This window comes from Meleagris gallopavo, chromosome 3 (assembly GCF_905368555.1).
Source record: "Meleagris gallopavo chromosome 3, MGAL_WU_HG_1.1, whole genome shotgun sequence".
NCBI classification, from domain to species: Eukaryota; Metazoa; Chordata; class Aves; order Galliformes; family Phasianidae; genus Meleagris; species Meleagris gallopavo.
The window spans coordinates 28,994,927-29,009,672 of NC_139406.1; the positions used below are offsets into that span (position 1 = coordinate 28,994,927).

Sequence of the window (14,746 nt, forward strand, 5' to 3'; positions counted from 1 at the left end):
TAAGGCATCTTTGGTATGCACACAGCATAGTAGATGGATCAAGGTAGACATTAATAATTCTCACACAGAATTGCATAAGGAGAGAAAATAAACACTGAGAAATGAGCCTAGGAGGATGTCCACTGAAAAGTTATTTCACCATCCACCACTGATGCCCAAAACCCCACTGTAAATAACAATGACACCATCACCAAGTAAACAAGCATAACAAAACAATGACATCGATGGTAGAAATCCTATAGAAGATACAGGAAACCAAACAGAACTATATGAAGGCTTAATTCCTTAGGAGATAGTCATCTCTATAGAAGATGCGTTGCTGATGAAATTGAGCAAAGCATAATCTTTGCAAGTACAATGTCTAAAATTCTTGAAGTCTTCTGATGCTTAAATGAAATCATCTCCAATGATGATTTTTGCCCCTCTACTCTGCTCCCATGAGACCCCATCTGGAGTACTGCATCCAAACTGATTTGTTGCATCACCTGTCAGAATTAACTATACCGAACTTGTCACTTAATACTGTGTACTGCCACACATATAATAATTACTGTATTATCATTTAAGCGATCTGTATTTTACTATTTTGTCTAATGTTCTGTTGATCTTATTTCTTTGGTATAGTTATCCTTCTCTGAGGGCAATTTCTCCACCTGAATTGATCGTGATCAAAAATCTTCTCCAGTCCACATATTATGATTCAAAGTGTTTAAATTCGACATCTGCAAGCAAGGCAAGTATGAAGCAGTAAGAAAATTTAAATAAATAAATAAATAAATAGATAAAAAGAATTTTGAAAATAAAATTCTCAGGAACAATGGGAACTGGTTTCTTTATCAAAATGATGTCTAAATATCTCTTTCTGTCAAAATGCTGTCTAAATATCTCTTGGAGCAAAGCCAGTAGAGAGCAGAGCTATTAGAAAAAAAAAAGTTTTCTTTCAAACTACTGCCATAAGACTTGTTCCACCTTATCAGAACATACAAAAACACAAAGTACAAAGGTTAGTACTTTTTTACACAAAGTAAAAAGGTTAGTTTCCTTCTAGGAGGAGAAGACAGACATTTCAGTTACTACTTTTTAAAAAGGAGGAAGGGGAAGTAATCCAGAAAAAAAGCCTAAGAATTATGGTGGCATTAAACAACTCTTAAGAGTTCTAGATCCCCTGTGAAGAAGAGTTTTCAAGATTCAACAGAAAAAGCATCAGAGCAACCGGAGATATTTGAAGCATACGGAATATCTAAATTATGCAATACTCCCTTAAATTCACTGAAAAGCAGAAATGCTAGAATTATAGGTTTAAATGGGAGTATGCAAATTTTACCCTGTTGTTTTAGAGCAGTAAAGACTTCTCAAGCTCCACAGGACAAATAAGAATTTTCCTTCAATTTCTTCATGAATTTTAATATAAAAAGACCAGTATCCAGTCTTATAAAACAACATGAAATAATATAAGGCAATTCAAAGTGTTCAATGCTTTATTATTTGACAAAGTACTTTAGCTTCTTTCAGCAAAACTAAAAAAGCTGTAACTTTAATAAGATACTTTGTCATAGGAAGAAACAACCATACACTTCACTCCTAAGAGAGAAACAGGAATATATTTACTGACATAACATAAATACAATGTAATGATTTAACAGTGACTTAAAAGATTCAAGAGGGCTAGATACACTTGATTATTTACTGCATGGAGGATAGAGATAAACACACATGTACAGGAGACTCTCAGTTATGAGGTTCAGAGTGACTCCCTTGCTTTCTAAACAATTTGAGCCACAGAGGTATGGAGCCTGGTTGTGGCTGAATACTCTCCTAGTCCCAGACTTACTTGGTCAATGGTTTACATCTAAAAGATCATATGTGCTCCAAGATACCATCTTTGCCAAGCTAGCAAAGTTCACAGTCAGTATAAGTTACAATCATAGCAAAGTTGAACTATTAGTTACTTATCAAGGATCTGTATATCGGTACGGCATCTTAACATCAATCAGTAAGGGATCTATGTGCAGAAATAACCTTCAGAGGCATCTCTACTTGAAAAGAAATCCTGACAAACTGTTTACTACTAAGACAGAAAAAGAACAGAGAAACAATGGCAATGATATGAATACATATATATGTTTACAAAAGGGGGTACAACTGTTTACAAAGGCAGATAGTGATAGGACAAGGGGGAATGGTTTTAAATTGAGACAGGGAAGGTTTAGGTTGGATATTAGGAGGAAGTTTTTCACACAGAGAGTGATGATGCACTGGAACAGGTTGCCCAAGGAGGTTGTGGATGCCCCATCCCTGGAGGCATTCAAGGCCAGGCTGGATGTGGCTCTGGGCAGCCTGGTCTAGTGGCTGGCGATCCTGCCCATGGCTGGGGGATTGAAACGCAAATGATCACTGTGGTCTCTTTCAACCCAGGCCATTCTATGAATCCATGATTCTACAAAAAGAAATGATGGACAAACACAATTGCTTGCCACACATCAGCTAATGCCCAGTACATCACTGAGCAGTGGCTGCCTCCCTGGGCAACTCCCTCAAGCTTTATAGTTTTTTCACATGCTGAAAACTGGTGTGGAATATCCCTTTGGCCTGTTTAGGTCAGTTGTCCTAGTTCTGTGCTGTCACAGCTCCTTGGCTGGCAGGACAGTATAAGAAGCTGAAAAAATGAAACATCCTTAGCTCTGTACTCTGCTACTCAGCAAAAATTAAACACTGCTGTGTTACTAGCATTCTTTTTCTCCTAAAGCCACAACATAGCAACTGAAACACAAAAACATCTGATGTGCCGTGACATAGTCAGCTATTCAATATTTGGCTCAAATGAAACCAATCTTATCTGAACATGCCTCAGTTAAATCCACATACTTCTTTGCAAACATCACTAAACCAATTAATAAGATGTATAATAAACTTCTTTATCTGCCTAGGGAGAGAGATGAAAACCACAGTAAAGCAGTGAAGAGAAAAACTGCAATGGAAAAAGGTCTTGGCTTGCTCAGGTGCTCGTTGGAAAGGAGCTCCAAGCTCAGGGAGCTACAGCTATGAGAGTGCAATTGCTGACTGCCCTCTTCTCTCCCTTGTAGTCTTCTCACATGTAAATGGCAAAGGACTCAGAGCCACTACCTTCCTTGATTGCATTCATCTCCCTTACCCCTTCACAAAAGCATTTCAAATGAAGGAGTAAATGACATGACTGACAACATGAATAGTAGTATTTTAATACCATTTGATCAACGAGGAACAAAAATGTGGCTCCCTCCTCTTTCCAGGAAGATCTCTTCCCTCCAGCAGGACTACTTAATGGTATATACTTCAAGCTCTGTGAATGCACCCATGACCTGTTAGAAAGTGAAGGAAGTAAGATCAGCACAAACATAGCTGATGACTTTCAAGATTTGCGATCTGATCTTTCTATATTTCTGAGACACTTCATATTGTTTTATTTCAGTGAACTAATGAGTTAATGCATGGGTATTTTGAGCCTCAATCCATATTTGCAGAATGCTTTATGCCAACCTGAAGAAGTTATTTTTGGTGTCATTGCATGAAAGGTGTGTCCATCTTTGCCCAAGAACTGTATGAAGCATTTGCACTTTAAAGAAACTACAGAAGTGCTAGCCAGACTTCTCTTTGTGTTGCAGATGATTCTCTACTCGTTCATTGCAACCAGATGGTGGTATGGAAATTAAGGGAGTTTTAGAGCTAAAGTACATCTACTTCAGCATGTAGGCTCTATGATCTAATGTGAATTTTATTAACTGAACATAGGAAAAAGATAAGAAAGTCCACATCTATGCATTCAAACCTCTTAATGTTTTCTCAAATGCTCATTAATTTTCCAGAATAGATGATGATGCAAGACAGGCTTGAACCATGTAATTCCTAGAAAGAACAATGCATGCCTATTTCAGAGGAAATTTTGTGAAGAATTATTATGAACCACAGTCTGCACCACAGCAAGGGGAAGGAGTAGCTGAATCTACTTAGAAATTCAAAATAACACCCAAGTCAGGGCATTAAGAATACATACACTGTTAAGAATTTCCCAGGACATCTGTCTCCAGCTTCTTAATAGATAAATACATAGAATGCGGTAAAGAATTTGCTTTGGACAGCAGATGCTGATATGGCTTGTTTTATACTGAATTGGCAGCTGTTCCTTACGTTCCAAAAATGATGTCAAACAAACAGCTGTTGAACTTATTACAGTTTGTTTTTAATTTACTGTTGTTTTTGTTTTTAAATGAAGTTGTGTTTCTAAGGGGACAGTTACTGCCGCTGAAGTTTTTTTCTTGTTGTTATAGACATTTGTTTTTATATCAGAGGTCACTGCTGTTATTATTACCTCTAGTGACAAGGTATCTTGAATAATAAACCATATAGCATTATATAAAGCAGAACTGTGGGTGAAGAGTACACTAAGAAGAAAAGAGAAGCAAATACTTCCATAACTGTAGCTACATTTTCACTTGTATTAGTTCTGTGAAAGGAAGAGCTGGTGACACCATTTTAGAGAAAAGCAGTGTAGTTTAGCAGAAGTGAAAGCTCTTTGCTGTGTACAGGAGTGCTCTCCCATTACAGTAGCAAGGAAGAACATGTTATGACCTTGCAAGTAAAACTGCTTCCCTTCTATCTGTCTACATCTTCTTAACCAGCTGATTAATTCTGTCTTTCATTTCCAACTTTTCTTCTCCATCTCCATTATAACTAACAAAAACATATTCTATCATGAGTTAGATAATCTAACAGCAGGAGCTTGGGGCCCTTTCACAATAAGTACAATCCAAAGTAATGAAATCCTTCCAAATCTAAAATCGCCACTCTGTCAAACCGCAAGTACTTTATTTACAATTACTTATAATCCTCCACTAAACCAAGTTTCTGGTTGCACCTTTTTTCCCCAAAATAAAGTATTCTGCTATTTTTAAGATAGATAGATTTTTGTTTCTCAAGCATGTTTCTAATGGACAAATTCATGACATTTCAGGAGCTTCCCAAGTGACTTGCTTTCTTATTTGCACAACAAAACACTGTTTTCTATACTGAGTCTAGATAGGACGTAACTAACTTTCTTTATAGCAGCCCATGCAAAGCTGCATTTTATATTTGTGACCGACAAAGGTGTTAATAGTACATTAATGATTTTGCAGCTGCTAAACAGCAGCACCGAGACCTTCTTGACCGTTATCTCTACTCACAGTGATCAGGCTAGTATTGGACAAGAGGCTGGGAGGAGACACAGCCAGGACAGTTGACTCATATCCCAAAGAGATATTTCGTGCCAAGTAACACCATGCTCAGTAAAACTGATGGGGACTATTTTCCAAGGCAGCTGTTACTCATAGACTAGCTGCGCATCAGTCTGCTGGTGGGAGATGGGGCCTTTGATTCATTTGGTTTGTTGTTACTGTTTTGCCTTTACTAATTAAGATGTCTTAATCCTGAACAACTTGCTTTTGCCCTTCTGTTTTTCTTCCCTGAGAAGCAATTGTGTAGGGGACTCATGGTGGTAAAGGACCAAATCCACCACATTTTCAAATTGAGATCACGCATTTTTCCCAGAGATCAAATGTGCAAGACTTCATGGAAACATCACTGATAAAAACTAATAATTCAGAAATCAGTATTTGTTAGTGTACATTTTTCTGTATCACCTTGGCACAGATTGAGGGTAAAAATGCAAATGTTTATTTTAACTAACATCTGATCCTGATCTGCACAGCTGTCTACTGAAAATGACTTGAACTACTGCTGTGAAAAAAAAGTGAGAAAATAGGCATCAAGCCCTGGAACAAGTGGGGCATAGCACTGTCTCTTCAGAAAACTATGGAGCTTCTCCTACATAAGCCTGTACTAAATTTAACCAGCTTCGTGAAAATATTTCCTGCAGTCATCACATGCAATTCTGTCACTGTAAAGACTCAAGTAGCTAAAGAGATCAGTACAAGATGACTTCTCTAAGGCTCTGTGATTAATAAACTACAGAAAATATAGAAAATATTTTAACATGTATTCACTTCAAATGTGAGCATTTGATAAACAATTGCTGTATTATTTTTAAAACCTCAAAAACATGCATGATAGTATTGATATAATCATCTGAATGTTTTCAACTTAGCATACATTATTCATATGGATTGTGTGTTAATAAAACTATGACTACTACATGCAGTGTTTATGTTACTTAAAGTGTTTCAAAAAAAAAAAAGGGGGTGGAAGGGGATCAAAACAGGATAGCAGTATATGTTCAGGAGAAAAAAAGACAAGTCTCATAATTATCAGATAATTCACCATCACCTCTTTCCATCTTTGTATTATCAATGTAAAACTTACCAGTTTTTCTTCAAAATCTGTATTCCTCTTGGCTGGCAAAGAGTTCAGGAGCTTTTCTTGTATTCAAATACACACTAACCTGAACAATCTTTTTTAACAATATTTTTAAAAAGCCTTAAAACAAATAAAAAGATATTCAATACATCATTTTACTTAGATTCTATTTACAACTCAGTGTTTGATGATGGGAAAGATTTCAAGAATAAGCTCACTTAACATCAACAAAACATCAACATTTTAGTCTGCTGAAAAATGAAAGAGTTTGACAGGAATTTATGGCTACTGAACAACATATCTATAGCATAGAGAAAGGAATTATTTGGCAGTTATAGGTATATTTCCCCTCAGAAAGCCAAATATATCTTGCCTATTAATCTATCACTACTTCTTCACTTATCCACAGCAGAAACTGGTCTTTCTATTGCTCCATCTCTACATCAATAAAAACATCCCTTCCTGTAAAATAACTCCAAAAATTCTGACTAGAAGTCAGATTTTAAGTGCTGGAACTTAAACTAGTTTCATCTAACCTTACACATACTCATTAGACAGATTATGCCACAACAAGCAGAGAATCTGAGAACACTAGACACAGAAGCAATACGACTGTAACTATGTGGGCAATTCTTGTTTCCAAAAACATCCATGTTTTTCCAGAGTCATTTACTGTTATTTCTGCATCATGCGGAGGTTTCCAATTAAAGTAATAGCCCCATTTAACACTCTTCCTCTTGGCACAAAGCATTTGTATTACTAGTTCATACAGAAAATTCTGGTTTCCATTTACATGTTTTTTTTTTTTTTGAAACTCACTTGCAAAACACAGACCACGTTCTGAATACCTCTTCTGAAAAGTAGTATCTCATGTTTGAGTGGGCTGAAGATTTCAGTTTGCATCTTCTCTGTTAATTAAGCACTAATGAAAGTGAGTAGCAAAAAGACAGATTTTGAGAGCTATTCAGGAGCAATCACACTTTGAACAGTTGATTAAGGAAGCATTAATAATCTCTTTTAGCATAAAGGAATAAGAAAAAACAGATACTGTTTTCTAAAATCTCAGCAGAGCCAGCAAGTACAACCACATTGTTATAAAAATATATTGAAATTAACAGTTTTGAGGATTTGGAATCCAAGAAAAACCTTGAAAAGACATCTAAAAATATTTAAATGTCATGCTGCAAGTAAAGGTGAATCTCCAGTGACTACCTGTATGGTAGACTAACAAAGGCACTGAAGTGTTAGATGCAGTACAACTGTGAAACGTGAAGTAAATCCAGAGGTTGTACACAGAGAAAGTCATCATGTAGTCTCCTTGTCCTGTTGTCCATTAAAAGATTATCTGCAAGTATTCATCTGCTGCTAAACCAGTTTCTCATCTCAAGATTGTCATGCTTCTCCTGATTTCATACCCTTTAATCTTGATTAATGCTACTAACCTACTTTTTTTCCTGTACATTAGCAGCTTATCTCAGAGGCTCACTGACAAATGTGTCCATCTTAATCATAGGAATTGAGTATGACTCCTTGCCAGAGGCACCATGGCTCAGCCATAAAGACCAAGCAGCAATACAGACCCTGGTAACTGCTATGTACAGCCAGTCCAGCAGTAGAAGTGGTATGTTGTACTCTAAGGACATCTAAGCAATGTTTTGCTGTCTGTAACCAAGTTATTAAAGAAAAGCTTTGTTTTTTCTGTTATCATTTCTCTCCTGTTACTCATGTGCCATATATTAGAAATGGAAGAGCAAGACACATTCTTGTTTGCATTGGATTGACTGAAGGACAGCTCTAAATTGCATTATTTGCTTTTTTTTTTTCTTTTGGGAGAGATCTTGCTATGCAAACACCTAACAGTCTCATAAACCTTTATGAAGAATTCTACTTGCTCAGTCCCTAATGCAAAACAGTACACTATCAGCTATTGCTCAGCCAAACGTGATTTTAGAAATGATTGATAGAAGCTCAATAAAGACATGCAAAATTAACTCTTGCAGAAGGCAAAACTAGTCAGAGAGGGAACAGTTATGCAAATCTACATCAAAGCCAAGAATAAAAGAAATCTAAGGTGAAAAAAAAATTGTCAAAAACACTGCTTTTTGTCAAACACAAAAAGCATACAGAGGGTGGATACAAGGACCAGTAACCTGAGAGGAATACAGAGAGATTGTCAGAGCATTCAGAGATAGAGTTAGAAAAGTTAAAATCCAAATGGAATTGAGTATAGCAAGGGACATCAAAGGTATCACGAAGGGCTTCCATCAGTGACAGAATGAAGACTAGGGAAATGCAGGCCCTCTGCTTAAAGAAATAGTAGACCTGGTTACCCACAACTCTGAAAAGGCTGAGATACTGAATGCCTTATTTAACTCAGTCTTTACTAGTAAGGCTAGCCAGGAATCTCAGTTCCCAGAGACCAGACAAAAAGGCCGGAGCAAGGAAAGTATACTCTTGGTGGAAAAGAATTAGAGCAGAGAATACTTGAGCAAACTGACATTCGCAAGTCCTCTGGGCATAATGCGATGCATACATAAACAAGTTCTGAGTGAACTGGAAGATGTCACTGTGAGGCCACTCTCAATCTTTGCTCAATCATGGAAACTGGGATAAGTGCCCAAAGACTGGAGAAAAGTAAATGTCACTCCTGGTAATCAGGAGATCATCAGGAGTACTCAGTATGCATTCACTAAGAACAAGTCATGCCTGACCAGCCTGAGAAGCTTCTATAATGAAATGATCAGCTTGATAAGCAGAGAGAACAGCCCTGCTGTCCTAAGTACAGAAGTGATATAATTGTTCTTTGTTTTCCAGTCAAACACAATATGCAAGCACAGTAAAAGAAATCTATAAAAACCCATATGGAGATAAGAAAATGATGACAAATCATTTAAAGTTACTGAGTTTTCCCCCAGTTCTGTTTCAAGAGTATTTTAATTGTTTGTTCTTCTATTTTTATTTATTATTTTTTCAGGATGGGAAGCACAATTCATGCCTTCAATACACAGTGAAGATTGCCTCTCTTGTTTTAAACGACAATCATTTTGTGTCAGAGTAGCCTTTTCCTGATGGACTGATACTACCGCATATAACAGTAGGGTTTTTCCCACTGATCCCAATAACAAAAGTACAGTCCATAAGTTATCTAATGATCCTGGAAACTATATTCTAAGGAATCTTGACTGTGGATTAGCCAATAAGACAGTGAAATCTAGTTTATGAGGTTAGAATAACAGAAATGGATGAATGAATCCTCAGCAAACATTTCCATCAGCGAATTTCATGTAAGAGTAAGCCCTCACCCCATCCCTCAGCTTCAGTTATTTCAAGATTCTACATAACTTTAACACTAGGAAAGTGAACAACTCAGAAACAATCTCTTAACTTGTATAGCTTTTGCTGGACAGAAGCATATTTTTTAATGCAGTCAGTCAAGCATGAGAGGTACTTTGCGACAACTGCAGAAGGACGAATCCAACAAAATTCCTGTTGCAGATTGGGTTTCTTCTTTAATTTCTCACTTTTATGGCTATTCTCACTCTATGCACAGCATACTAAGTGAAATCCTTTAAAACTTGTTTTAAGCACTTTAATCCTGAGACACTTTTCATTATTCTTATTCACATAACATTTAGTAGTCATGAACAGGATTGTCAAACTGGAATTTCTATGTTACAGCATGGTTTAATTCATATTTTGTCTTAAAATGAAATACTTTAGTGGATCACACTACTTCCATGGTAGATTAAGTATCATCACAAGTTTTTAGAGTAAGGGAAGTTAACAAATCTGGAAAAACATCTCCAGCCCAGCACAACACATCTGTATATTTCAATGCTTTCTCACAGAATAATTTAAGCTAAAAAAAAAAAAAAAAATCTCATTTTCTGGTGTACTTACTGAGTCATAAAACCTGTAAGCAAAACTCCAAACAAGGAAGTACTGAATAGGGCCGAAGGCTGGAATTATCAGCTATACAAGGTGCAGGAAAGAACATATAGGATTCAATTCCTTCATCGTTAGCTGAGATAACAGATTTGAGGACACATTTCCTATTTCATTAGAGAAGTATTGAGTTGATGATGTTTCTATGAATTATTAAACAATCTAAGTTTGCTTCACTTTTCCAAAAATTGCATGTTCTAGTACAGGCAGTTGTCAAGATCAATAACCATCAGTGCTAAAACACCATTTTACATTTTCAGAACTGTTTATAAATCAACATTTACAAATGTAAAACCTAGAACATTCTGAAAAGTTAAGGATAATTAAAAAAAACCAACAGCAATACATCAGTATTTCTACATATGAATAGTCTCAGATCACACAAGTCTTTTAAAAGCAGCAATAGATTTGCACTACAGACAACAATATGTTGTTTTTAAAGCGACATACTCTTGAGTTAATGTGAGAGAAAAACAGCAGTCTAGAATCCACAGGAGTTAAATGGTAGCATTCACTGTTGTAAGTAAAAGGAGTGTTAGACCATTGGTTTTCCACATTAGCATAAGCCAAGACAGATATTAATACTGGAAAAAATACATAATAAAGCAAATCACATCTGACTCCGTTTCCTAGCAAGCTTCTTCTATTTTTGTTCTTAGCTCCTAGGCCTTCAGTTGGGTTTTCATCAAGTTGGGGAATAAGTGTTCAGGAAGAGATAAAAAGAACTAAATACTTCAATACCTATTTCCTTAGTTATGGCACAGAGAATACAGACTGAACAAAAAAGTATTTGTCTCTTTCATCTTAAACTATTCCTTCAGTGTATCACACCCTCAGCAAAATATTCAGTAAGTATGAGTTTATAAGGAGCTAATAGATACTTTTCACACTACAATCAAAATGGTATTTAAAAATGGAAACTTAAGTATTAGATAAAAGAACTTGACCATAAATAGCAAGTGTTGACTATTTTATTTATAAAGCAAGTTCCTACAGCTAAACAAACAACAACAACAAAAAAAAAACGGACAAATTCAGTAACAAAGTTCCATCTAGTAAGCATCTGCTATGTAGGGAAACAAATAGAAAAATTTTCACTCCAAGCATGTTTAAAGTACAATTACAGACTACAGAAGAGTGGCCAAGAGCTGGAAGTGTGGAAACTGATCTCTGATCTGACAGAGTTTGTAGCATGAACTCAAGGGATTCAAGTCCGGCCTTTAAAGATCTTCACCATCAAGTAGACAGTCTCCCATTTTCTGCTGTTAATGACTTTGGACAGTTGGTACTAAAAAGCATTCCCTCCTCCTTAAGCATTCCTTCTACCTAGTGACAAAGTTATTATAGACATTAGAGCCATGCATTAATGAAGACGTTATTGCCTGATAACACACAACCATTAACATGTTTCAGTGCTAACTGCCTTTGTCATTAGTAAGCAATGGTCTGTGGCCCTGAGTTTTAACAAGAAAGAATCAGCAAAAATGACTATCATCTGTTGTGAAGCATAAAACAAATTGAAATGTTTTTCAGAATTTCATAGACATGGAATAGGAGTCCTATCCCTATAATGGAACTCCAAGAATCTATTTTACAACCTATTTTATAGGACGTAGAGATGAATAAATAGCCTATTTTCCTGTTACAGAATTTTAGAGATATATTTATAGACTTACCTAAAGGAACTGAATATACACCAAGTTTTACAGAATTTTATTCACAATCATTACTTAAGGCCAAGAAATATGGGACATTTTAGCCCGGAGAAGAAAAGGCTCAGAGGTTTCTTATCAGTGTATGCAACTGCCTGAATAAAGGATACAAAGAAAGTGAAGCCATGTTCTGATCTGTGGTGCCCAGTGCCACAACAAAAGACAATGGGAACAAAGTGGAACACAGGAGGTTCTGTGTAAACGTTAGGCTGCAATTTTTGTGTGGGTGACAGAGTACTAGCACAGAGAAGCTATGGAGTCTCCTCCTTGGAGGTCTTCAGAAGCTGCCTGGACATGGACCTGAACATGCTCTGATTGTCCCAGCTCAACAGAGGTTGGGCCAGATGGACTCAGATGGTCCTATCAATCTCAACAGTTCTGTGAATTTATGAACACACTCCTGTGTATTTCATGGAATAACACCAGTCCTATAAAGCAGATCTGACATAGCTTTGCAGCCTAAACTCTAGATGAAAGCTAAAATGGCGCAGAGATTATAAAAGGGAAGATAATCTTCCGAGAAGAAATACAAGGATGTTTGTGTAGCTACATATATTTTTTTAAATTTAAGTGGAGTACGAAAGGAAAAAAAAAAAAAACAAAAAGAATAAAACAGTTGAGATGAAATGCATTAATCCTAATCTCTCTGTCATTATCTGTTTTGGTCAAATTCTTCCTTAAAATTCAAACCTTGCACAGACAAATGTAGAAATTTTTGCTTATGTTAATTCCCAATACACTTTTGCATAGTTCATTTTATTAGGCAAATCTAAATATAATAAGGGCCCCAGGGCATTGTTGTTTTTCTTAAAAATATTAAAAAGTATGTAAATATTAATTATGCATACCTGTGTAAATAAGTATCACTCTGCATTTTAGCTTTGTGTTCAAGCTGTCACATGATAGTTGGAAAACAAAATTCCCCGTATCTTACTGTATTACAGAAACATCCATCTATAGAAAAATTACTAAGTTTTCCCTCCTGTTTTTTTTTTTTTTTTTTTTTTTTTTTCCCCCCCCCCCCCCCAAAACCAAGGTAACCACTAATTCCAAAAGTAGTCTACTGTTTTGCTGACTGCATTGTCAATTTATGTCATATGACTTTTAGGAAATCTTAGTATACTTCAAACACCAAGAGCTTCTCATGATCTTTCTAGCAGGGTTGCGAGTCAAGTCTTCAATCTTCTTTCCAGTCCCTCAACATTTCAAGCATCTAAATTTCCCTCATAAATTTTGCTAGTCATCTCTACAGTCTCCAGGCAGCTCTATAGTTTTTGCAGGCAATCTGGAGCTGTTTCTCTGAAATCCTTTCAGAGTTGCTGTAGTTTTAGGACTGAACTACTTTGGCACAGATACGGACATTTAAGTTGCTGGACATTTAAGAAAGTTTACCAAAGAGACCTAATCCACAAGGTAGGGGTCAAATTTATATCACAGTGTTTTGATCAAATCTTAAACCTTCAGAAGTCTTTAGCCCTATATAGAGGCAATAGACATGACAGAATAAAATTAGGTTTTTCAAGTTGTTTTACTTTTTCTTAGTTAGTAACAGCAGTTTAACTGGCATTGAACCTTATCATCTCAATAAACAGAAATGGCTCACAGGAAGGAGTTAACAGTAATCATCCCACTGCTTTCTACTTCAAATAGAAGAAAAATCTAGGATGATTATCAACAATATTGGCTGTCTTGGATTCTTATTTTTTATTACCCAAATGCCTAACAGTCATAGAACCTATACATCATGGAACAAACCTAATTTACTTGATAGACTATTTTTCTTCTGCAGTGACACAAACTTTTCATTCCAGATATCATGCATCTTCAAATCTCTTCCCAATTCTCCCTTCATTTAGAAGTGTTTTAGCCTATATGATAGCTCTCTCAATTATTTCTTTGACTACACTTTTTCTATTTTTAGCTCATTATATTCAAGCTAGCCTTTCCTTGCCATATTGCTAAGCCAAGTGGACCTCCTCCAAGTAACCTTTACACCTGACATACAAACAGTCCTCCAACCCAGAACACGTAGTACCGTATTTTGTGAGGATATTTCTTTAAATAATTAAACCAAATAAATCCTTAAAACTTTTTTTTTTTTTTTTTTGGTCAGCATAATTCACTCAGACAATATCACCGTAATATATAAAAACATTAAAAACCCCGACTGCATAAAAAACACACTTCAGGCTTGTTTTTAAAAACACACTTATCCCAGAAGAAACTGGTCATTATTGTATTAACATGAAAACAGATTAGAAAGCCATTAAAAGAGCCACTAATGCCTCTTCCTGCACATTATCTACACCGTTAAGTCTGTACCTGGGCTATTCTGTTGGTCTGTCTTTATGAATATCACTGAATTACCCTCACTCTTCCAAGCACACTAACAGCTACTTTTCAACATTTCTCAAGAAGAATGGATTAAGTCAGAAGGTAGAGGGATTACTTTCCACTGCAGCATTTTTCTCTTCATATTTGAAGGAGAAAATAGTGCTATTGGAAAATGTAGAAGGCATAACTGCAATTATTCTAGTGGCATCCACTAGGAAGAGATACTTCTTTTTATTTCCTCTAATTATAAACAGATGAGAGGCTACAGAAGCATACACTGGCAATCTAAAACACATATACATGAGGAACCTTTTGAAAATTTTATGTCCCAAATTAAAGCCTCTCAGGATAACAACATTTTAGCTCTCCCAGTCTCCTCAGAAAGCAATAATTAACCTAAACATAAGAATAGCTGATCCAGGCTCTGA

The 14,746-nt window shown here is 36.1% G+C and overlaps 1 protein-coding gene across 3 annotated transcripts in view; it reads right to left on the minus strand.

Moving 5' to 3' along the window:
- Positions 1-14,746, minus strand: part of LOC146544646 (uncharacterized) — a 105,560-nt gene that overhangs the window by 45,118 nt on the left and 45,696 nt on the right. The gene's annotated exons all lie outside the window — the stretch shown is intronic.